Consider the following 26099-nt stretch of genomic DNA (forward strand, 5'->3'; position numbering starts at 1 on the left):
TTTCTTAGGAGGAGGGTGGAAACCCCCTCCCCCAAGCTTCCTTTCAGAAGTTACTGCTTGTAATGTTAGCGTTCTAGCCGGCTCGGGCAGCGTGATGACGTTGCACGCCCGCGGCCATGTTGGCGATGCGCGCGCATCGCGGGAAAAGAGCGCGAGTGCCGGAGCCGGATAGTTAGCGGCTCGGCGCTCTCTGATGGGAGCTATATATTAATAAATCCGTGAATACACCAGCGGCTCCTGTCTTCATTGTGGGACGAACCCACAACATTACAATGGCGACGAGCTCGGGATTTGACCGGAAGTGAAAAAAAACGAAGGAGAAAGGCCCCAACCAGCCTGTAGTGGCAGCCACTGAACCCTACACAGGTGCACAGCACAGCAGCACCACGTGGCTGGCAATACAACCACCAACCCAGGAACATAACCATCAGAGAGCGTGGCAGAGCCCACCGAAATACTAGGGGACCAGATTACACACCAGAAGACGTACTGGGGTAAGAGTCCAAGGGAAACCCCCACACAGACACACCCCGTGGGGCTGGAGCGCTGGCGACCCCGATAAAGAGCGAAGGGGAAGACAATAAAAGCCCCCAGAGGCGGCAAAGCAAGCAGGAGGTGGGCGATTCGCCTGGCAGCCCCAAGAGCCAGAGTGGGTCCGGCACCCCAGTGAAGCTCGAAAGCATGTGCGCCCAGGCATCGTCGGCGACGGCACCTGTATCATTCCTTCCCAAGCCAGGGGAACCCCTCATGGGGTGGGAAGATTGGAGAGATTACATAGACAATTTTATTGAAGTGCTGGAGGACGAAAATGAAGAGAAATTTACAAGCAAGAGGAAGAGAAGAATATTGTTACACAACCTAGGCCCGGAGGGGCTAAGAGTTTTCAAGAACCTAGTACCCAGGCAGCGGGCAAGCACTGACGATGATGTGTACGCCCATGCAATCGAAGAATTGAATGAACACTTTCGACCGGCCGTCTGCATCTCTATCGACAGGTACAATTTCCAACAGAGGAAACAAGAGGCAGGGGAGTCGGTTGAAGAATACGTAGCGGCATTGTGGAAACTGGCCTCCACGTGCAAATATGATGCATTCCAGGATGAGTTCATTAAAGATCAGATTGTTATGCACACAACGAGCAAAGCGGTGCAAGAAAAGCTGTGGGCAAGTGGAGATACCTCGCTGAAGGAAGTCATGGTAATAGTCAAGAAAGCGGAATTGGCAAAGCGCTGTGCCGAGGCGGCAAAGAAAGAGACAGTGACCAGGCCGATGGTGAACAGGATAGAAGATGAAGGGCCCCGGAGAGAAGGCAAGTACAAAAGCACCGCGCAGAAGAGTCCGAACAAATGGCAGGGAAATCCAGGACCCCCAGGAAAACAAGCGGGCGCCAATAAGAGGAGCTGCTACAGATGTGGCAGCATGGCGCACGAGGCTCACGACAGGAAATGCCCGGCGTTTCGCGCCAAATGTCTGTTCTGCGGCATCGTAGGGCACTATGAGAAGGTGTGCCGCAGGAAATCTACCAGGACCATGGTGAAGTTCGTAGACCAGGGGCAGGAAGACCCGGAGAGAGATGAAGATGAAGAGGACGACACCGTATTATGCATCTACGACCAAGTACTATGCGTCGACACCAAGAGGTCAACCAAACCTGTGTTGGATATGACGATCGGAGGAGTGCCAATAAGTATAGTAGCAGACACAGGATCACCCTACACAATAGTCCAGAGGGCGGTATGGAACGAAACATTCAAGCCGACACTGGGCCCGGAACTGGAGCGTCTGGACATACGACCGGTCACATAAAATGGAGACCGCATACCCATGGCAGGGTTCAGACCGGTGTGGTTCGAATTTAGGGGGCGCACCGCCATCTGCAAACTGTATGTCTCGGAGAAGGGACCATCTGTCTTGGGTTGGCTGGACCAAGGAGACTTGGGCATCAAACTGGACCCAGGAGGAAAGGTTCAGATACTGCTCACTGAACCAGAAAGCTGGCCGGACTTGGACCGATGGAGGAAGGAGTACCCTAAGGTATTTGGAGGCACCGTGGGAAAACTGGAGAAGTTTGCACACAAGATCGTATTGAAGGTGTCACACAAAGTGAGAAATGTGCCATTGGCTGTTAGAGAGGCAGTACAGGTCGAGCTACAAGAGCTGGAGAAGAAAGGCATAATCGAACCCATCACATGCGCAGAATGGCTGACGCCACTCGTGGTGGTGATGAAACCCAGTGGTAAGGTCAGGCTATGTGTTGACCTCCGCGAACTCAACAAGAGTATTGTTGTAGAAAAGTTCCCCTTACCTCGCATCGAGGAGATGCTAGCAAAGACCAGAGGAATAAAGTGGCACTCGACCATTGATTTAACCTCCGCATACCACCAGATCGCGTTACATCATGAGAGCAAGAGGTTGACGTCCTTCATTACTCCTTTTGGATGTTACCAGTTCTGTCGCATGCCGTTTGGACTGGCATCGGCAGCGGCGGTATTCCAGAAGTTGATGCACCAACTGTTCAAAAACATGGAGGGCATCCAGTACTTTCAGGATGACATCTTAGTGATGGGAAGAGACCGAATAGACCACGACGCCAAGCTAACCAAAGTACTGAGTGTTCTGGAGGAAAAGGGCCTGACGGCGGAGTGGGAGAAATGCCGGTTGGGTATGGAGTCAGTGACCTACCTGGGGAATGAAATAGGGGTGCAGGGAATCAAACCAAAAACTGAGAACGTAAGAGCAATTTGTGACGCACCGCCCTCCGCCAGCAGAGAAGACGTCAGATCCTTTCTAGGTATGGCGGAGTACTATAGTAAATTTGTCCAACATTTTGCAACAAAAACCCACCACATGCGACAGTTGACAAGGGAGAAGACGCCATTCAACTGGAAAGAAGAAACGCAGCAGGAATTGGAGAGTGTAAAGAAAGACGTGGTGGGTGCGGTACCTCTACAAGGGTATGATCCCCAGGGCCGCACAGTGCTCACAACATATGCCAGTGACAAGGGACTTGGCGCAGTATTAATGCAGGACAGAGTCAAGGACTGATGGAAACGTTGAGTTTTGCGCCATGCACACTGAGTGAAACCGAAAGGAAATTCAGTGTCATAGAAAAGGAAATGCTGGCCGTGGTGTGGGCAATGGCAAGGTTTCGTCAATTTCTATGGGGTACACGATTCCAGTTGAGAACGGACCACAAACCATTAGTAAAAGTACTAACCTCAAGCGGGCATGCCAGCGCCACGCCCAGGATAGCCAAGATGACGCTGAAGTTGTTGGAATACAGATATGACGTGGAGTATCTCCCGGGCAGTAAGAATAAAGTGGCGGACTATTTGAGCAGAGCGGCAGCCATGGAACTGGCAGTGGAGGACGAGGAAGTTGGAGGAGAAATGGTGGCATTAACGGAGGACCAAGAAAAGGTCATCAGCAACCAAGAGTGGCAGGAAGCCTATGAGGAAGACGGTGACATACAGCAGGTGAAGGATTGCATAATGAAGGGATGGCCGGAAAAGAAGCATCTCGATGAGAACATGAGGAAGTATTACGAAATCAGGGAGGAACTGTCTGTTGATGACAATGGAGTGTTTGCATACAGAGGAGATAGGGTCATTCCCCCAGCAAGGATAGTGCCGAGGTTACTAGCAATACTCCATGAAGGACATCTGGGGATAGGAAAGATTAAATTAAGGACCAAACAAGGATACTGGTGGCCAGGAATGGATGTGCAAGCGGAACGGCACGTCAGAGAATGTGCACAATGTCAAGAGGCTGACAAGACACTCAAACCCTTGAGACCAGCGTTGGGAAAGTTCGAGGCCCCGAGGAACCCATGGGAAGAACTGTCTGTCGACATCTTGGGTCCAATCCTAGACAGACAGGGAACTCAAAAATATGTGTGTGTACTCATAGACAGGTACTCCAAGTGGCCAGAAGTGATGGTGGCGGAGGTGATGGACACAGAGACAATTGTAAAGTTTCTAAATGACACGTTCGTAAGGGAAGGGATCCCCAAATCCATCCTAAGTGACAATGGGCCTCAGTTCACCTCAGAAAAATGGGTTAAATTCATGGAGAGAAATGGAATCCTATCTAAACACAAGTCCATTTATCACCCGGCAGGGAACGGCCTGGTAGAGCATTTTAACAGAGTGGTGATGGGGTCAGTACAAGCGGCCATTATGAGTGACAAGGATTGGGAGAAAGAGATATGGAAGATGATATAGGCTTAAAGTATCACACCCACAGGAACAGGATATAGTCCCTTCCAAATATTGAGGGGCAGAGAGCCGTTCACGAAGGACAACAGAGTGTGCAAGGAAAAAACAGTGACCAGCCAATGGTCCCCAGCGGTAGTCCATGCCAACCTAGAGAAGGCGCAAGCAGTGTATGCCAAACATTACAACCTACGCAGGAACGTGAAAGAAACCGGACTGGAGGAAGGAGAGTGGGTGAGAATCAAGCTGGCGACGCTGCAAAGGAAGGGAGACAGCAAGTATAGCAAACCGCTCCAAGTCAAAGAAGTGTATGACAGAGCGGCTCGACTGAGTGATGGCAATGTGTGGTCGCAAGACAGGATGGCAAGGTGTAATAAAATAGTAAGATGGGACTCCGGTGAACAGGAGCAGGGAAATACAGAAGGACTTGAATATGGGGCAGAGCTCCTCGACCTGGACATGGACACAGGAGGGGGCGAGTTGAATGAGGAGCAAAGCAGCGATGTAGACCACAGCAGAGAATTGGAGAGGAGCGACAGGAGACTGACTGGAAGCCCAGCAGGACCGAGTTCTGGAGAAGGGAGCGGAGAGACTCGAGAGAGAGAGAAAATAACCACCCCGGTAAGACGCACCCGAGGGGGGAGAGCGGTGGTGAGACCATCCAGGTTCCAGGACTATGACATGGGTGATGGTATATAGTTTTGTTTGTTTCATTGGTGTAACAAGGGGAGATATGTAATGTTAGCGTTCTAGCCGGCGCGGGCAGCGTGATGACGTTGCACGCCCGCGGCCATGTTGGCGATGCGCGCGCATCGCGGGAAAAGAGCGCGAGTGCCGGAGCCGGATAGTTAGCGGCTCGGCGCTCTCTGATGGGAGCTATATCTTAATAAATCCGTGAATACAACAGCGGCTCCTGTCTTCATTGTGGGACGAACCCACAACATTACACTGCTCTTTAACGTCCTTCACTGCTATGAGAAATATGTGCTTGATTAGGGTGACCAGAATTTTAAAGCCAAAAACCGGGACATTTCACAAAAATAGAAGAAGGACTACAATTTTTCTTCAAGTGACGATACCGCTCCTCAGCAGAGAATTACAGAACAGGCAGTAAGAACATACATAAAATGTAATTTTTAAACCCAGTAGCCTGTCTGTTCATTAAATTGCTTACTTGAAACAACTGCTAACTATCCCTGCTTTGTAAAACATAAAAAACACCTCCCACCGTTTTCAGTCGACCCTCACTAAAAACCGGGACGTGAGCTGAATTTCTTGAAATTTGCTGGGACAGCTGGTTAAAAACAGGGACCGTCCTGGCAAAACGGGGACGCCTGGTCACCCTGTGCTTGATACTAATGCCTGTCACTATCAGGCTTCAGTAGCCACCAGTGCTTAATTTGAGCCGGTGATTTCGGTGCTTGGCGTAATTGTGAACACCGGCACTATGACAGTCTGCCACATGGTGGCGCTGTCAGTGTAATTTAGAGATGAGCAGAACAATTGCTAATTATTTATTCAATATACATTAAAAACGATTAATTCCTGACACCCAAGACGTTCTAATAGCTTTGGGGGCCTGGAATAGTCTGAAAATTGACACTTGTGGGAGTAGTATGGTTGGTAGTTGCATAGGTAAAGCTGAAGTGGCCTACTGGCATGGGCCCTGGCACACATTTTATTACAAATTAAGCACTGCCAGCCACTATTTACAGCTGCCCTTTTTTTATTATCCATTTCAACAAACTTTATTTCGGTCATAAAATGCCATAAAAAGTAGAAATTCATATACAATATAGCATTGATAAACACGTTTTTTTATTATCCTCTTTCATTGAAAGTTCAGTAGCGTCCCTTGAGGAGTGTTCTACTCTTCCTGACTCAAAAACCTGCCTCCACCACCGGTATCAGAAGAAATACTCCCTGCTCAGGACATGCACATACTCCTGCTAGGCCCGAGGACTGGCACCCATCCCGCCAGTGTCTACAAATTTGGCGCTATGTGGCCCGGCCTACAAACTCTTAGCTCTGGCTGCCAATCATGGATGGAATTCTGTTAGTGGAGATTAAGTGCACCATGAAAACACTCTTGCTTATCTGAAGGACTCCCTCCCTCCTAATCTACCCACTCAGGAGGTTACCACTCCACTCCAGGCCTGTCAGGAGTAAGTGACGTCTTTTACAATGAGCTCGAAGGGAGACAGATTCGTTCTGTCAAAGCCCCGAACGATGATCCATGGGATTTTGCAGTTTGCCATTGCATGTATATACTGCTTCATACCCAATGGCGTGAGACTTGCCAGGACCAGACACAATGGAAATGTTGTCCATAGCAGTAGTAGCTACAGAAGCGGGAATTGTGGTTTAGCACTAGCAGTAAGATTAGCATCAGTATTGCTAGAAGTTGGAGATCTTGCCATTGTGTCCTCTCTTCTGGTTTGTGCTTTTCCAGACATGTCACTGCCAGTTTTGTGTATTACATTAAGTAGGTGGTCCTGCCACCCCATGAATTCAAGATTCAAGATTCAAGATTTCGCTTTATTCGGTTAAAAATGTTAAAACCATCAAAGCATACACAATAAATTCCTTTTCACAGTTAATCACGTCTCTGGGTCCTAATTACACGACAAAGAATATTACAATATAAATTGGTGAATACATTTATACAATAAAAAAAGTTTGTCACCAAACGGAGAGTTAATAATTTTTAAAATTCAAGAATCCAAAATTTTTCACATACAAATATATAAAAACTATCTAATAAACTACGTGCAAGGAATGCAAAGGGGGGTAATTATGGTAGCAGCATTTTCTTGCGACATCTCACCGCCCCTGTGATGGAGCTCGCCACCCCAAAACATATCACAACAGATCCTAACATTTGCAAATAAACCAGGGCTGGTCGGGCCTGTTCAAAATTACACCCTCTTAATAATGGGAGAATAAATTTCTATCGCTGCTAGAAGTTGGAGATCTTGCCATCGTGTCCTCTCTTCTGGTTTGTGGTTTTCCAGTCATGTCACTGCCAGTTTTGTGTATTACATTAGGTATGTGGTCCTGCCACCCCATGACTTACCTGTGGCCAGCCCTACAGACGGTCAAGAGAAGACTCTTTCAGGCTTCTTTTCTCTCGTTTTGTGTCCGTGTTTTATATTGCTTTCATCTGTTTTTCTTAGCTTTTTGTACAGTGCCAAAAGCAAGCCCATCTGTGCCAGGACCCAGATACCCTGGTCCTCCCTTAACCCACCACTACCCCTTTGCGCTCCTCCACGCCTTCAACCTTGGCCACTGCTCGCCATGCTGCTTGTTCTGCTTGTTCTGCATCACACCACAAAACATGGAAAGAGCCTTCACCTGCTCCTCCTGCTGCTTCACCGCTGCACCACCACACTCACAACTTCTGCACCCACCACAACTAAACCAACCGCACCCCACGCTCCCATGCACCTACAAACCAGCACTCACCGCACCCCAATTCTCAATATCAGGCATGCTCCTCAACACCTGCTCGCTCAGCAAACACACCACGGAGATCTTACACCTGCTGGACGATGCCGCCCTGGACCTCATTTTCCTCACTGAAACATTGTGAACCTCAGCATCCACACCAGACATCGCCACAGCCATCCCCATCACTTACCAAATAGTCAAGCAAGACTGCCAGCACAGACCCGAAGGAGGAATCTCCATCATATTCAAGGACACTACCAGCTGTGTCCCCAGCACAGAAGCTGTAACTAATTAAATGAAACACCTCAACTTCAAACTGCACTTCACAGCCGGGTGGGACCCTAGTCTACCGACTCCCATGACCCTAAACCAACTTCATAAGCAATTTCCCAGACTTTGTCTCCCCACTAGCAATCAACTCCAGCACCTACATCCTCCAAGAAGCCCTCAACTTTTACCTTGAAGACCTGACTGACCCCTGCTCAATCATACTCCTAGAAAAATGCAGAGACCTTTGACTCACCAATCACGTCTCAGCCCTCACCCATGGACACATCCTGGACCCTGTTTAACCTCATTCAACAACCTCACAATCAACAAGCCCACTTTCGTCAACTGTACAGATCACGCCATTGGCAGTTTCACAGCAACCACCAGGAATATGTTATGTTATGTTACAGTGTCTTGTAGAGCACATAGATACCCAGACACGGGCTTCCCAAAGCTAGCGGTAGTCGTAAGAGAGATAATTCACTGATTACATAAACAGTTGGATCTTTAATTGTTTTCTGAAACTAAATAGGTTGCTATTAGCTCTTAAGTGAATAGGGAGGGAGTTCCAGAGCTTCGACAACAGATAAGCAAAAGGCCACCCTCCACTTCTAGCCCTTTTGATTCTAGGGGTAGCCAGAAGGGAGTGGTTATTCGACCTTAGATCTCATGCATTGTTATACGTGACAATGAGATGACTAAGGATGTTTGGACCCTGGGCGTGTTTTACTTTTTGTGCAATGGAGAGTACATTAAATTCTATTCTTTTCTTTACTGGTAGCCAATAAAGGCTAGCCAGGGCCGGTCGTACAGACTGTGATTTTGAAAGGTTCAACAGAACTCTAGCGGCAGCATTTTGAAAACCTGCAATCTCCTGGTGACATAGGCAGGACTGCTGGGGTAGTAGCGAGTTGCCATAATTTAACTACGACACTGTGAGGGCTTGTATCACTTTTCTCCGGGTTTCCGCTGGCAGAATTTGATCATCTTCCTAAGAGCTCTTAGAGTATCAAAGAATGTCCATGCCAGCTTCTTGGCCTGGGAGGCCATGGTGAGGTCTTAATCCAAGAAGACTCCCAAGCTCTTTACTTCTGCTTCAGAGGAAGGGTAGTTACCTGGGAATGAAGGCTAAATAAGGTGGTCCCAGAGGGTAGTGTTGTTTCCGACCACCATCTTGTCACCATTTATTTTAAGGCGGCTGGTGGACATCCATTTGTTCACTTGTTCCAGGCAGCTGGACAGATTCACCTCAGCAGGGCCGGACTGGGAACCAAAACCGGACCCGGCAAAGTGCTCGGCCGGCCCCCCGGGGGGAGGTCCGAGTTCTTTGCCGGGCCGGTTTTCGGCCGATTTTGCTGCAGGGCCGATTTTGCAGCTATGCTGCATAAACGGCCCTGTATCAAAAACGGGGGATTGCCCGGTGCCCGCAACGGCCAGACCGGGCCTGCACCTCAGTTTGCCTGATATTTGGTGCCAAGTAGTTGATAATCTGGGTGTCGCTGGCATACAAATGAGCAGATAATATCAGCTAGGGGGTTACCTAAGCATTAAAAAGAGTGGGTCTCAGGAGTGAGCCCTGGGCTACTCCACACTTGATCTGATGGACCCCTGACAGGCCCTGGCCTGAAAACTTCTGTTGTCAAGAAAAGAGGTCAGCCATTTTAATGCCTTGCCCTTGATGCCTAGCGCCTCCAGCCTGTGACAAAGAATAGAGGGGGAAACAGTGTTGAAAGCTGCGCTCAAATCAAGGATCTAAAGGTTTTTTTTTAGTTCTCCTGAGGCCAGAAACTGGTTTGGGTTTAATGCAGAAGGTTATGGCTTTCCAGGAAGTCGGTCAGATAACCATTGACCAGTTACACTAAAATCTTGCTGACACTTGGAAGCAAAGATATTGGTCTGTAGTTCTCTGCCTGTCAGGGTCTAAGGAGAGCTTTTTAAGCGGTGGGCTAATAATCTCATGCTTCCAGAGGTCAGGGGCTTGTCAGCTTTCCAACAATAAGTTATTTGTGGTAGTCAGCACAACTTAAATGATATCTCCTCCTTTCAGCATAATAGCTATTTGAGGAGGGTCCAAGGGGGATCCAGCGTGTGTATGCTGCTTCCCAAATGACGTTTACTGTTTAGCTCAGGGAACGTTGAGAAAGCTGAAGTGGCTTTACTCTCTCTAGTAGACCCCCCTTAGCAGCAAGATGCGAGTCTAGGTTCCCTGCCAGGGAGTCATAAATGAGGCTAACCTTAATGAGGAAGAACTTGGTAAGCTCCTTGCAACATTCCTTGGATGAAGGAGGACCTGCTCCCATGACTTTAAGTTTCAGAAAGGAAGTTACAATTGCTTAAACTTCTTTGGAAGCTTGTGTGGACTGGGAGATCCTGTCAGCAAAGTCAGTCGGCCTGGCTTTCCTGATTGTATGCTGATATTTTTTCTGATGCTTTTTTATAGATGTCCTTCCTCTTTCGAATGTTTGAAATGTAAGGCATGTAAGAAGGCATGTAAGAATGGAGAAAATTTGACATCAGTGACTGCGACCTGCAATAGAACTATGAGAGTAAGGGGACATCTAACATGTAAATCCAGTTTTGTTGTTTATATCCTCAAATGTCCTTGTGAAAAACTATATGTTGGGAGCAAAACATTACCGGTGACACAAACGGGTGTTACATCATATCTGTGCTGTCACTAACAATGATCAGAGCTACCCTATAGGTAGACATTTTGAGAAATGCCACCAAAGTAATCCTGTTTCCCTGAGATATAGCTGTGTCACATAAAACCTTAAAAAAAGAGAGGAGGGGATAAAGTGAAAGAGCTTTGGAAACTGGAGACATTTTACATATTGGAGTTGGACACTAAGGAGCCGAATGGCTTCAATATTGATGAGCTATACACATGCCTATATTTGTTCTACTATTGAGCATGCTCTTCATACAAAGAAAACCATGTCTTATATGTTAAATAAAACATTTAATGGGCTACAATTAGACACTTAACACAAAACATATATATAGCCTTGTTGATATTCCTTTGATTTTCTAAAAAAAAATAAAAAATAGACGCCTTTTGTAATATAGATTCTTTACCCTCTTTAAAAAAAATAGATATTGAGGGAATTTTGTAAACTACACTGTCTATACCAAAATAAGGGATAAAACTTAAATACAACTGTAGGCCTTTGAACATTTGAGATTTCTGAATGGAAATAGTCTTAGAAGCCCAATGTACCTGAGACACAGGAAATCAGATATTTTTATGTGTATCTAGGCCATAATGGATTTGTAAGTGGTTTGAATATCCCGTTATATAGGGCTACGTAAAAGATGATATCTTAGGGCTATCTCTAAAAAAGATGCATCGTACCCTGTAGCTAGGCACTTTGCGGACAGACACTCAATCAATAGAAATATGTTACAGTACTATGGTCTGGATCATGTCCCTGAAAGAATTAGAGGACGTGACAGAACACATTATAGATCTACAAACCAAATTCCCTAAGGGTTTGAATTGTGGGGAGGAGCTGTTGTCACACTTGGGCTCATAGACTGAAAGATAAATTAATAACTGTTTGGCTGATACACAGCGTTATAAAGTTTAGTTCCCCTAAACATGTTATCTTAATACTATTACTGTCTCATGTAATGGGCATTAACAAAACGTTGATAATAAGGGACCTTTGCCAATCCACGGCAAGAGGATGATGTACCACAGTGTTAAAGTATTGCTGTGGCCGATATACGGCGTGATATCGTTACATACAATATCAATGTGTGGAGAGACAATTTTGTTTCCTCTAAAATAGAAACGCATATTGTGAAAATGATGAATTTGCTTAAATAAGCTTTGATAGTATGTTGTATCAAGACTTTTGAGCAAAATATTAATGATAGTTGTGATAATTCATTCTGATTATCTTATGAATATGCGGTACACTATGGTTCAGTACGTATTTTATGTGTGATCAATTATAACGTAATACAAACATTGTATGTATTTAAGACATTAGAAAATGGCACTCATTTTCGCGCACTTGCGATTGTCCCTTTTCAATTGTTATGCACAAGAAACATGGTTGTAATTACGGTTGCTTCCGATGTGTCAGTAACACCAAAGAAGGCAGACTGCAGAAACGTGTTTGTTGCTGGAGAAATAAATATTTTCATGCGCCCCCGCGAGTGCTGATTTTCTTGCAATGTAAAGAAAAAGGAGCGACAATATATATATATATTTATATATGCAAAGAAAACTCGAACCCAGAACTCCAGCAATCCCACAATCAACAGGACGCCACCAGAGAAGGAGACGAGAGCCGACCCAGGCTTGCAGGTGAAAAAATTATTTATTGTAGTTTTTCGCTGCCAGCATAACGTTTCGGCCTACCCAGAGGCCTTGATCACACAACGCTGAATGAGGGGCAGTTCATTTTTAAAGTGCAAAGTGCCGATAATACTGTTACATGATTGGTTGACACATAAGTCATCATGAATGAACATGGAAAACAAACTGCATGGGTGATTGAAGACAATGAAATAATATATTCCACATTGAAAGAGATAAGACCTGAGCAACCACAATGCATATGTGTATTTCCTAAAACAGAGACCGCCAAATAAATAAAGCAAGCCTTCATAAAAAATAGTATAAAAACATATATGCGGCTCGGTCAATAAATACATTTCACACTAATTTCATCACTTACCCAATTTGATAACGTAGGCGAAAGGACTTCAGTGAACACCCTTAACTAATACAACCCAAGTGGGTCAATTCATGTCTGCAAATCCAACAGCTTGTAAACAATCGTAATTTTGTGGCCGTGACAATGTAAACATCATGTAACGTCAGTTCTCTAGAATGTGCAAAAGATTATATGTGCAAAATACAAAAGAACAAATTCTCCTATATTTAAAAAAAAAATTAAAAACAGATGAACATAGTTTTTAAAAAAAACATTGTACACCACTGAGAAAGCAAGGCAAACCACATAACCATCCCCCTATAAAAAAGATATTAATCACAGCAATCGGGAGATAAATGGTGGAACCTCAAATATAGTGGTGAAGGAGCCCAATGAATGAAGAGATACAGACTAAAGGCAGGTATAAAAATCTTCACTGGCGTTGAGGCCTAATGGGGACTTGCTATCAAGATCCACAATGTACCTTGTTTGGAGGGCTCGTAAAATAGCATGCTAGCAGGGCAACAAAAGGGCACTCAGTCCACATAATGTCAAAGGAGTAATTTCGACATTTATTTTGACTTCATTTTTAACATGATGTACTTTATTCAAAAATTGAAGTCAATTGTTACACTAACTGTCTGTGTATATTGGTTGAATGACGCTAATTCAACTACAATGCCCACAATGCATTGCCTGTAAAATACATGTATAGAAAGCAAAAGTGAAAAGGGACTCACTGTTTGACTAGAGACCGTGATCAAGAACGACACGTTCGAAACGCGTAGGCAATCACAGCTCTGAAATAAAAACGCTGTTGAAAAGTTTCCCGAAATGGAGTGCTGTCATTTTCGTTCTTCGAAATTGTGTTTATATATATATATATATATATATATATATATATATATATATATATATATATATTCACTGAAAAAACCATAGGTTATAGACCATATATAGTTAGGAATTAGCATTTACAAAACCTTGAAAATTCACTGAAAAAACCATAGGTTATAGACCATATATAGTTAGGAATTAGCATTTAAAAAACCTTATTTTACTCACACAAAACCATTGAAATTCCATATATAGTTAGTTGCACTAACTATATATCGCGCACCCGCAATCCACTGCTGATCATGTCACATATTACATCATTCATGACATGGTCAGTGACATCACTGATGACATCACTGATGACATCTCAAATGACATCACTGATGACATCACTGATGACAACATCCAGTGACTGTATGTTTCTGTAAAGTTAAAATATGTCTTACATATTGAAGAATGAGTGGATGTATAAGTGTCTGGATGAAGGATTTAGTAGGTGCGTGACTGACTGTATGAGTGAGTGATTAAATGTGTCTCACTGAATGCATGGGTTAGTGACTAAACTGTCTTAATTTGTGCATCATTATGTCTGTTGTTCTGTAAACTGCTGCATGTGTTGATCATTAGCTATACGAGAGGCTATATGTGTTATTAATTGGTTGCCCAAGTATTTCTATGGGAGATTGAGTTTGTGTGGGGGTGGCTGGAAGGTGTGTGACTCTATGCATAGATGTGTGAGCAGTTTATTCACTAGGTGTATGAGTTCAAGAGTGCATGTGGAAACAGCTACATGGGCAGTTGACTGTGTGCATGAGTGTATTGATGAGTGAATGGATATCTCAATGCTACATGTCATAGTAAGTACATATGTAAAACACAGTACATGTGAGAGTTGGCATATATAAATAACTGTGCATGAGAGCCACTGAATGAGTGAGTGGTTGTATCGATCATTGTGAACTTGTATCAGGGATTGTATAAGAGAGTAAATATGTGTTAGTATATGTTTCAATAAGTAAGGTGTGTTTAACTGTATAGTTGAAGAAATGGAGGTGAGATTGTTTCTTTGCATGACTGACTGGGTGTGTGAGTAACTCCATGGATGAGTGGCAGTGTGTGAGTGTCTGTATACACTGAGTGTATCTAAGGTTATATTAGAGTCTGAAGAGGTTTATCGTATTAGCACAAGAATGATGTCAAATGAGATGTCATCAGTGATGTCATCAGTGATGTCATTTGAGATGTCATCAGTGATGTCATCAGTGATGTCACTGACCATGTCATGAATGATGTAATATGTGACATGATCAGCAGTGGATTGCGGGTGCGCGATATATAGTTAGTGCAACTAACTATATATGGAATTTCAATGGTTTTGTGTGAGTAAAATAAGGTTTTTTAAATGCTAATTCCTAACTATATATGGTCTATAACCTATGGTTTTTTCAGTGAATTTTCAAGGTTTTGTAAATGCTAATTCCTAACTATATATGGTCTATAACCTATGGTTTTTTCAGTGAATTTCAATGGTTTTTTAATAGCAAATATCATAAGCTGTCGAATGTCAAGTACGTGGTAAGTGAAAACATTTTCGTGTTTATGCACACTGATCTGCTTTGAATGGTGCCCCCCCCCCCTCATTTCTATTAGGAGTACTCTCTCTTTGCAGATAGTGAAAGGTAGTTAACGCAGGCGTTTGCCCCCGTTGTAATCCGTCGTGCCTGCTTCTCTCTCCATTTGATTGATTGTTATCCAAGTATTTACTGTTTTAGAATTAGTTCTCTTTGGTTCATTCTCTATTTACAAACAAACACAGAGTCGCAATACTCTGTTTAGTCTTTGCAGATAACGAAAAATCGTGTAAAAAAAAAGAAAAGGAATCGAGCAAAATCAGTAGGCCACTAATGGGATCTCTTTTTGACCTCGCTAAAATAGAAACATTAGGAACAACCCCTCATGACAAATACAAAACTAGTGAGATGAACTGAACTCCACACAATGATGGCTGCAAAACAGCTCAGCTCCGCCACCCACCCCGCCCAAAATAACGATAAAGAACGGCTGCCATGATTGGTTGCGGAATGACCACGACGGAGCTACGAAATGGTGCTGCTCTCATGCTAACCCCAGCTTCAGTCTGAAACATCCAGAAACACTGTAGACTACCAATTCGATCAGTTCCGGTAGCGCCCCAATGTAACCCGGTAGAGAAGAACTAGCCCTCCCCTCTTTGACTGATGGTTCTTGTTGCCTGTCCCTTCTGTTGCCATTTAACAGAACTATTTAGCCTGCTGAAAGGGGTTGTGTTCCGACCGCTGGTTGGTGGAGACATTTTGACTATATTCAGTACCTGCGTTGTCGCGTAATGCGTCATATGACGCGCCGCGTTAGCGCATCCGGAAGTCATCCGGGGCGCGCAGAGCGTAACGTAAGCATAACAAGTCATGTGACTTGTTAATAAAACTTTTCATTGGTTCATTTTACTTTTCTTATTGTAATGATGAAAGGCTTGGTCATATGACCTAAAAATTACGCTTTTCATTACTTCCGAACATTATTTTTTCTTAAATATATGTTATAATGTTCCAGGCTAATGTACTTTCCAGGAAATTTTACAACTGTCCTGCAAGTAAAATATATTCTTTTTTCGAGAAAAAGAGCGTTTCTTCGTCCCATGACGGAGCCGTTGAGCAAAAGAGGGTCGACCTGCTGTCTTAGTCGCCGATACGCCTGAATATGAGATTCTTATCGATCACTTTATGTTGCAGGAATAGAAAACACAACAGCCCTTGACCATTTATCTTTACTGCGTTCCTTCGTATTATACCTTTTACCCTTCATGTAATTGGTCTGCTTTATTTCACTTGCCTTTTAATGATTCTAAAACAGTCACTATTATTAAAAACTTTACCAATGTATATACTACTACCATGTTTTCTTTTAAAAACCTTTATTGTGAAAATGTCATTATACAAATACGAGCCTATAACCACGTGGGCCTGCCACAGAGCAAACTGTAATCGTATATGATGAATAGACATTTACACTGTAGAGGAACGTAACGGGCGGGCCATTAGGTTGCAAGAACTAAGGTGTCTAACAGTTACGGAATCAGTGGACGTACATTTTATAATTAAAATACGACAGGGCCAGTTACAATAAAATTATCTAGATATACATTTGCGGGCAAGTACCATGGGTGACGTTAATTCGAACTTTCAACAGTACAGTAATCAATAACACATCAGAACTTAATATCAATAGGGATGTCGAAATAGTCAATCAATTCTCGTCCCCGCCCGCCATGTGCTTCAAAACTGCATACGTATCTCGTGATTTCAAGGTTCTGCAACCAGTACACAACAAGGAGTTACGAGTCCCATTTATTCCGGCGCCATTTTGGGCGAGGACGGGCAGGTCCAGGATATAGTCAAAATGTCTCTACCAACCATCGACTATGATGATGTTCATATGCTGTATTTATTAGAGTAACACTCATCTGTCCACATGAAATTAATTTGCCACAATCTAAACATGTCATTTTAATCTTTCCAAAGTTCTTCTAAATATTTGGGACCGTTTCCCTTGCCTCTGAAGCTCTCAGTGCCACTTCTTTGATGAATGTACTAGCAGGTCAGGGGTTCTCCTCCAAATCTCTCTTTTATGCAGCACTATAATTAATTGGTGCCACCTCTCCATATGACGATGCATGGTATAGTTACCACAACTATATTTTTTTTCGGTTCCTCTGGAGAGTTCATCGTGGCAGATGAAGCGTGTAACGTACCGGGCATTTACCTTTTTTTGCATGTACAGGAAAGGAAAAAAAATCGAGCGTCCGAGTTCTAAGGTGTCCCAGGGCCATTTTAGTGGACCAGGCCCAAATCCAAAGAACAGGCCGCCATTTTGAGAGTCCTCTTGCAGCCGCCTGTCGCTGTAGCATCAAGAGCAGCCGAAACTCAGCTGAATGGCAACTGAAACGGTAAAGGGGCGCCCCACTACAGCAGACGAGCCTCCACCTAGGAAGGCCCATTCACGCCGGCTCCCCCCCCCTTCGGGCACCCCACGCCGTTATTCGGAGCAGTATTGTAGGATGGCCACACCAGTGCGGCAACTTGCTAGACATCACCTCGGTGGTAACCGAATCTCAACGCCTTGTGGTGTCTTCTATTCAAAAAACATTGTTATGCTGCCTTCGACCTATTCGCCGCAAGTGCGCACACAACTCAACTGCATAGCTTGCTAGACACCACCTCGGTGCCATCCGGATCTTGGAATGTCAGCACCTTTTGGTGTCTTCTCTTCAGAAAATATTGTTGCGCTGCCTTTGGCCCCATTCGCACATCAGTCCGCTACTGACGCCATCTCACAGGCTAATGGGGCGCCCCACGCCGACTTTCAGCATTGTAGAATGACCACACCAGTACAGCAACTTGCTAGACATCACCTCGGTGCCATCCGGATCTCGGCGCCCCACTGCAGATGAAGTGCCTCTCAACTATGAAACCACCACGGTGACATCCGGATCTTGGCGCGTTGTGCTGCCTTCGGCCTATTCGCACATCGGTCCGCTACTGACGCCATCTCACAGGCTAATGGGGCGACCCACGCCGAGTTTCAGCATTGTAGGATGACCACACCAGTACAGCAACTTGCTAGACATCACCTCGGTGCCATCCGAATCTTGGCATCTCAACGCCTAGTGGTATCTTCCATACAAAAAATATTGTTACGCTGCCTTTGGCCCCATTCGCACATCAGTCCGCAACTTAGACATCACCTCGGTGCCATCCGGATCTTGGCATCTCAGCGCCTTGTGGTGTCAGTCAGAAAATATTGTTGCGCTGCCTTTGGCCCCATTCGCACATCGGTCCGCTACTGACGCCATCTCACAGGCCAACGGGGCGCCCCACGCCGACTTTCAACATTGTAGGATGGCCACAGAAGTGCGACAACTTACTAGACACCACCTCGGTGCCATCCGGATCTTGGCGCGTTGTGCTGCCTTCGGCCTATTCGCACATCGGTCCGCTACTGACGCCATCTCACAGGCCAACGGGGCGCCCCACGCCGACTTTCAGCATTGTTGGATGGCCACACCAGTGCGGCAACTTACTAGACACCACCTCGGTGCCATCCGGATCTTGGCGCGTTGTGCTGCCTTCGGCCTATTCGCACATCGGTCCGCTACTGACGCAAACTCACAGGCCAACGGGGCGCCCCACGCCGACTTTCAGCATTGTAGGATGGCCACACCAGTGCTGCAACTTGCTGGACACCACCTCGGTGCCATCCGGATCTTGGCGCGTTGTATTGCCTTCGGCCTATTCGCACATCGGTCCGCTACTGACGCCGCCTCACGTGCCAACGTATTTTCTACGCATTTTATACCCTATGCCGCATAACAGGTCATGTGACTTGTTTATAAAACTTTTCATTGGTTCATTTTACTTTTGGTTTCCTAATGATGGAAGGCTTGATCATATGACCTAAAAACAACACTTTTCATTGGATGAAAACTTTTTTTTTTTCCCAAACGATGAAAGCCCCACCTTGTTTCTGGATGTTTCAGACTAAACTGGCGTCAGCATGAGAGCACCACCATCTCGTAGCTCCGTCGTGGTCATTCCGCGAGCAATCATGGCAGCCGCTCCCCACCAGAAGCCTGCAGGAGTCGGGGCCCCCAAAACTTTTGATGAATTCTCAAGGCGGAGGGGACGCTTTCGAGAATGGGGTCCAAGACCTAGCAGACAAGCGTCCGATTTCCAAGGTGTCCCAGGGCCATTTCAGTGGACCAGGCCCAAAAAGGAAAGAGCCTGCCGCCATTTTGAGAGTCCTGTGACAGCCGCCTATCGCTGCACCGCAAGAGTGGGCGCAACTCAGCTGAATTGCGGCTTTTGACACAGTGGACCAAAAACGGACGGAATGGCAACTGAAACGGTAAAGGGGCGCCCCACTACAACAGATGACACTCCACCTGGAGAGGCCCGTTCACGCCGCCTCCCCCGGGGCGCCCCACGCCGTTATTCGGAGCAGCATTGTAGGATACCAAAACCAGTGCGGCAACTTACTGGACATCACCTTGGTGCCATCGTTCTGCTGCCTTGGAACTATTCGCACAACAGTTTGCTACTGATGACCCACCCCCCGCGACGCCCCACGCCGTTATTTGCTGGGTGGCAACTTACTAGACATCACTTTCGTGTCATCTAGATTTCGGCGCGTTCTGCTGCCTTGGAACTATTCGCACAACAGTTTGCTACTGATGACCCACCCCCCGCGACGCCCCACGCCGGAAATCTGGACGTTGTGCTGCGTTGGGACTATTCGCACAGCCGACCGCTACTTCGTTGTTTTTCCCTAAAAATGTTTATATGTTATTACTATTTTTGTTTTCTTGTATATATTTATAAATTATTAAAGTTTTATAATCTTACTACTTTGTCGGAGTGCTATATATTTTTAATGTGACACATAATTGTAAAAACTTTGATGTACAAAGAGTCATCCCTGGAATCTTCCGCTTCACGCTCGGTCCCCTCCCCAATCACAATACAGGATGGTTTTCAGATAATAGCAACGCTTCTGCTGTGACGGATCTCATCGAGTGTGGGCCTTGATCTACTATAACTCCTTTGAAGAGGGGTGATTCTTTACAGCTGTGGCCATAAACTACATCTGCAGGGCTAGCTGATAGCCTAGGACCGGCCTGGACAATCGGACACAGAGGAAAAGAAGTGTCAGAGGGTGCGGTAGTGAATAGGGCGAAAGGGAGGTGTCGGGCGGGCACAGGGTGTGATTCTCAGGGAAGAGCAGCGCAGATGGGGGGAGGTTTATTACCCATGCATAAGACAGAGAGCGGGGGTGACCACTGCCTGGGTGAGATGCTTGCGAGGGTGGGGAGCCATGCTAAGGATCGACAGCGTGCACAGAGTGGGTCTGGTCAAGGCATCTAAAATGGCTGCCGTGCACGACAAAAGTGGGGCATTTGAAAAAAGACAAGATGGCGCAGACAATGTTTTTCAACACTTCCTGATTTCCTTCGAATCGAACGTTAACAGACGTTGGGGCATATTACCAAAGTTAAGCGATATTTATCCCTAACGATGCATTGCAAAGATTTTTTTACCGTCAGAAATTATCGCAGATAAACCTTGCTATTATCAAGGTTTATCGAAAATACGATAAAAAACGACCGCAATGCATTAATATCGCTGAAAACTCAGCGATATTCATGCATTACCGAGCTAATGCTCTTAGCCATGTTATCCACCTCCCATTGGATAACATGGCTAAGAACTGCTCAGGGCAGCTGTTACTTTTTGGAGATATTCGCGCTTATCTCGAATATTTCCAAAAGTTGATAATAGGAGATAGCGATGTTAGCGACTGTTTCCAGTCGCTAACATCTTGGCATGCCCACTTTGCATGTCATTAGTGATAAATATCACTCACATGCAAAGTGGGGCCCAAGATGGTCGCTATCTCCTACTAGCCGTCGCTAACTGGTGTTAGCAACAGCTAGGTAATACAGATATAATTTTATCTCCGCGAAGCGGAGCGCTGTTACAGATATATATCTTGTTTTTGAACGTTAATTTCTCAAAATGCACTGAAGCACATATATTGAGACCTAGCAAAGGCACATCGGGCTACCAGTCCCTAATATTTTACCAAGTTTCGTGCAAATCCATTCAGCCGTTCGATTATTATTATTATTATTTTTTTTTGCCCCGCGGGGCCCTTTTAAAACCTCCACATCAAACCTAGGGGGTCAGCGAGGATCTACTATGCCCCCTTATGGTCATTTGCCCCTTCGCTTTGGCCTCCTCTTGTCTCTCGATCCTACCGAGAGACAAGATGGCGGCCGCTACGTACTGTTTGGAATGTTTACAGACACCGGAGAGCCAATCAGCTTCGCTTCGCAAAGCTCCGTAACGCGAAAAGTACGCGAAGCGGTGCGCTGTTACAGATATATATCTTTTTTTGAACATTAATTTCTCAAAATCCACTGAAGCACATATATTGAGACCTAGCAAAGGCACATCGGGCTACCAGTCCCTACAATTTTGCCAAGTTTCATGCAAATCCATTCAGCCGTTCGATTATTATTATTATTTTTTTTTTTTGCCCCGCGGGGCCCTTTTAAAACCTCCACATCAAACCTAGGGGGTCAGCGAGGATCTACTATTCCCCCTTATGGTCATTTGCCCCTTCGCTTTGGCCTCCTCTTGTCTCTCGATCCTACCGAGAGACAAGATGGCGGCCGCTACGGACTGTTTGGAATGTTGACAGACGCCGGAGAACCAATCAGCTTCGCTTCACAAAGCTCCGTTGCGCGAAAAGTACGCGTCCTGGAGCGCTGCCCGGTCCGCTGTTACAGATATATATCTTTTTTTAAACGTTAATTTCTCAAAATCCACTGTAGCACATATATTGAGACCTACAAAAGGCACATCGGGCTACCAGTCCCTACAATTTTGCCAAGTTTCGTGCAAATCCATTCAGCCGTTCGGGCTAAAAGTGAGGCCAACCGCCCTATGGAAAACTCAATGTTAAAAACACGTTTTGGGACCCCCCTTTTTTCTCGACCCCCCCTGGACGAACCCCCCCCCAATTTCAGGGGCTGCTCAGAAACAAAATGTGCCATTTTCCTGAAAATTTCAGCCAATTCCGTCCACAAACGCCAAAGTTATTAGACATAGAATTTTCAAAAAACCCATAGAGAAAAAATCCTAACTATATATACCTACTGGCGACCGCCAGTAGGTAATATATGTATGTATATATATATACCAAAAAGATGTGCCTGCTGTTAAGAAAAGCCACTCGAGGATTTCTCAAATTCGCCTTTAATTCGTGAGGGATTCAAGATGAACAAATTGCTAGCAGCTCCGCCGTGGTTCAGTTCACCCGACGCGTTTTCACGCGTGAGCATTTCTTCAGGGGTGCAGTGTCTCTGCGCATCAGCGTCACTGTTTTTAAAGTACCGAACATCAAAAGTTCCCGCCTCATGGGCGTGTCACACAGTGGCATTCTGGAGCTTGTGGTACTTTAATGTCTTCCCAAGTGGGTCGTGGGCTGAGCACAGAAAAAATAAAATAAAATGTTCCCAAGTGGGTTGCGAAAGTCAAAACTGACACCTTGCCATCGTGTTGATTACACCCATCACCTGGCGTCCTCGTTCCCACGTTGCCTCGTAGTTAGCGCTGCAACTGGACTGCAAAGTGCAGCGAGCTTTTCTTGCAGAGACACTGCACCCCTGAAGAAATGCTCACGCATGAAACGCGTCGGGTGAACTGAACCACGGCGGAGCTGCTAGCACTTTGTTCATCTTGAATCCCTCACGAATTAAAGGCGAATGTGAGAAATCCTCGAGTGTTTTTTCTTAATAGCAGGCACATCTTTTTGGTGGATTTCAGCGGCTCTGCCTGAAGCCGCAAGAAAAGCTCGCTGCACTTTGCAGTCCAGTTGCAGCGCTAACTACGAGGCAAGGTGGGAACGAGGACGCCAGGTGATGGGTGTAATGAACACGATGGCAAGGTGTCAGTTTTGACTTTCACAACCCACTTGGGAACATTTTGTTTTATTTTTTCTGTGCTCAGCCCACGACCCACTTGGGAAGACATTATAGTACCACAAGCTCCAGAATGCCACTGTGTGACACACCCATGAGGCGGGAACTTTTGATGTTCAGTACTTTAAAAACAGTGACGCTGATGCGCAGAGACACTGCACCCCTGAAGAAATGCTCACGCATGAAACGCGTCGGGTGAACTGAACCACGGCGGAGCTGCTAGCACTTTGTTCATCTTGAATCCCTCACGAATTAAAGGCGAATTTGAGAAATCCTCGAGTGGTTTTTCTTAACAGCAGGCACATCTTTTTGATGTATATATATATATACAAATATATATATATATATTTATATATATCCAGCTCCATTTCCTGCAAGTTCCGAAATACAGGGTACAAAGTGCAAAGACTAGCAAAAATAGAGGGAATGAGAATATAAATCAGGATGAAAGAAAAGCAATTTTGGATCTGATGCATGACACCAGTGTGATAATCAAGCCTTCAGATAAAGGCGGTAATGTTGTCCTACAAACCAGGGAAAATTACTGCAAAGAGGCAATGAAACAACTGCGGAATATAATAAACTATGAATTGTCATCTAAAGAACATTATGCTGTCAGCATACAAAAATATGATGATTTGATCTACAGCTGGTATCACAGAGATATGCTAGGCAAAGAGGAATATCTATTCCTACGAAGTAACAACCCGACAATTCCAACATTTTATCACATCCCCAAAATTCATAAAAACAGCATCGATCCCCCAGGTAGACCCATTATTTCATCACAAAACAGTCTAACCGAACACTTATCGATCTTTATCGATCACTTCCTCAATCCATTGGTACAGCAACTGGATTCCCACATAAAAGATACAAAGGACTTTTTGAAAAAAATTGAAAAAGTAAAATGGGATCCAAGTTACAAGATGCTAGTGTTGGACATAACAAGCTTATACACCTGCATCAGTCATGATAAAGGCATCAAGGCGGTGGAACATTATCTCAAAAAACGACAACTGAGGTTTTTGGAGCACAACCAGATGTTGGCAATTTTTGTGGAATTTTGTCTGGAAAACAACATTTTTTTATTTGAGGACGTCTATTACAGACAAACATCTGGAACTGCGATGGGTACCTGCTTTGCCCCCAGCTATGCGAATTTATTCGTAGGCTGGTGGGAGGAGCAGGTGCCCAGGTCGCTGGAAGTGGATGGAGAGAAAGGCTGTGTAATCAAGTGGTGTCGTTATATAGACGACTTGTTTATAATTTGGCAAGGATCAGAACATACTGGCAAGGCCTACATTGACGTCCTTAACATGAATGACATGAATCTGAATTTTAGCGGCACAATAAGTAATATCAGTGTGGAATATTTGGACTTGAAGGTATTTATAGTCGGCAATAACATAGAGACATCTCTTTTCCGGAAAAGCACAGCCGGAAACTCAGTACTATATGCCACAAGTAACCATCCAACTGCGCTAATTCAAAGCATCCCTTATGGAGAGCTACTCAGGCTCAAACGGAACAGCTCCAGGGATTCAGATTTCAGACTTGCAGCATCAGCTTGTATCAGCAGATTCCAAAAAAGAGGTTATGCGATGGCCACATTACAAAATGCTTTAAACAAGGTCAATGCACTACCAAGATCGAATTTGCTAGCAGACAAGTGTTGTATTTCCACAAAGTCTAACAAAAAATTCGGCGGAAGCTAACTACTTGAAGCGTATGCTCAGAAAAAACTGGCATATATTGAAAACCGACAGCTGTATCAAAGATGATATTCCAGATTACCCGTTGGTAACCTTCAAGAAGTCAAGGTCTCTTAAGGACATGTTGGTCCAAAGCCATTTGAAAAAAATCGATAAAAAGCCAAACACACTTGCTGACCTAAAGGTTTTCCATCCATGTCATCATTGCAAAGCCTGTGCACACAGCAAGAGAGTGAAAAATTATGAGATACCGAACACAGGAATAGTGAAAACAATCAATAAATACCTTACCTGTGGTACCCCCTACGCTGTATACTGTCTCAAGTGTCCATGCGGACTAATGTATATCGGAAGTACTATCAAACCCCTGAAATTAAGGATTCTAGAACACCTGAGAGCAATTGATAAAAATGATCAATCATATCCTGTTGCTAGACATTTTCAGGAAAAACATTCAAGCAGCTGACATCACTTGCAATATTTTGGTATAGATTTCGTACTAGAGAATCCCAGAGGAGGAGACAGACTACATAGACTTAGAAGACTTGAGTCTCGATATATCATAGACTTAATGACTAAACATCCGAGTGGATTGAATGCGGGGGAGGAATTGGCATCTCATATCGGATTTTAAATTTGATTCAATAGACACCTCCAGTATGTAAAAACTATAGTGTGGCAATGAATTGATATGGGCATGAATCACATTACAAGATATCGGTGTAATAATTATGCAGAATAATGAGTTTAAAATCTTTCATTGAATTTGTGACTGTTTACCAACTTGCTTTAAGAAAAGTTATCTAGTCAGATAATGTGAGACAAGACTGTTAGGATAAAAGTGTAAAATGTGCAATTATTTGTAAATCTTTAACAAAAATATTCATGTATTCCTTTCACAATGTTAAATTTTGAATTTTAGGTTTTGAATAATGGTTTAAGTAATAACCAAGTGTTTTGGCAAAATAATTTAAAATCAAGGGAGATTTGCCGATCCACGGCAGTATCAGTGTAACTCGTTGCGAGTTATGTAACAATACATTCGGTCTTTAATTATGGGACAGAATGAGGTGACATTTGAGGGTATATAATCCCTAGATGGCGGATATAGATCAGTGATGTATATTGCCATACTCCAGCCGATACACGGCGTAATAACAGGTCACATTGAATTTTATGCGGGAAATGGAAAAATATTTTTTGATTTTTGCGCAGTATAAGATGAAATTAATTTTGTTCCATTCATGCTCGAGATCACCATGAGCACGTAGATGGGCTAAAATATGTAGCAATGCCATCATGTTATGTATTGTGACAACACGCAATGAACCCTATGAACAACATCCAATATGGAGTATGAATTTTA

This window comes from Lissotriton helveticus, chromosome 3_1, assembly GCF_964261635.1.
Source record: "Lissotriton helveticus chromosome 3_1, aLisHel1.1, whole genome shotgun sequence".
Classification (NCBI taxonomy): Eukaryota; Metazoa; Chordata; class Amphibia; order Caudata; family Salamandridae; genus Lissotriton; species Lissotriton helveticus.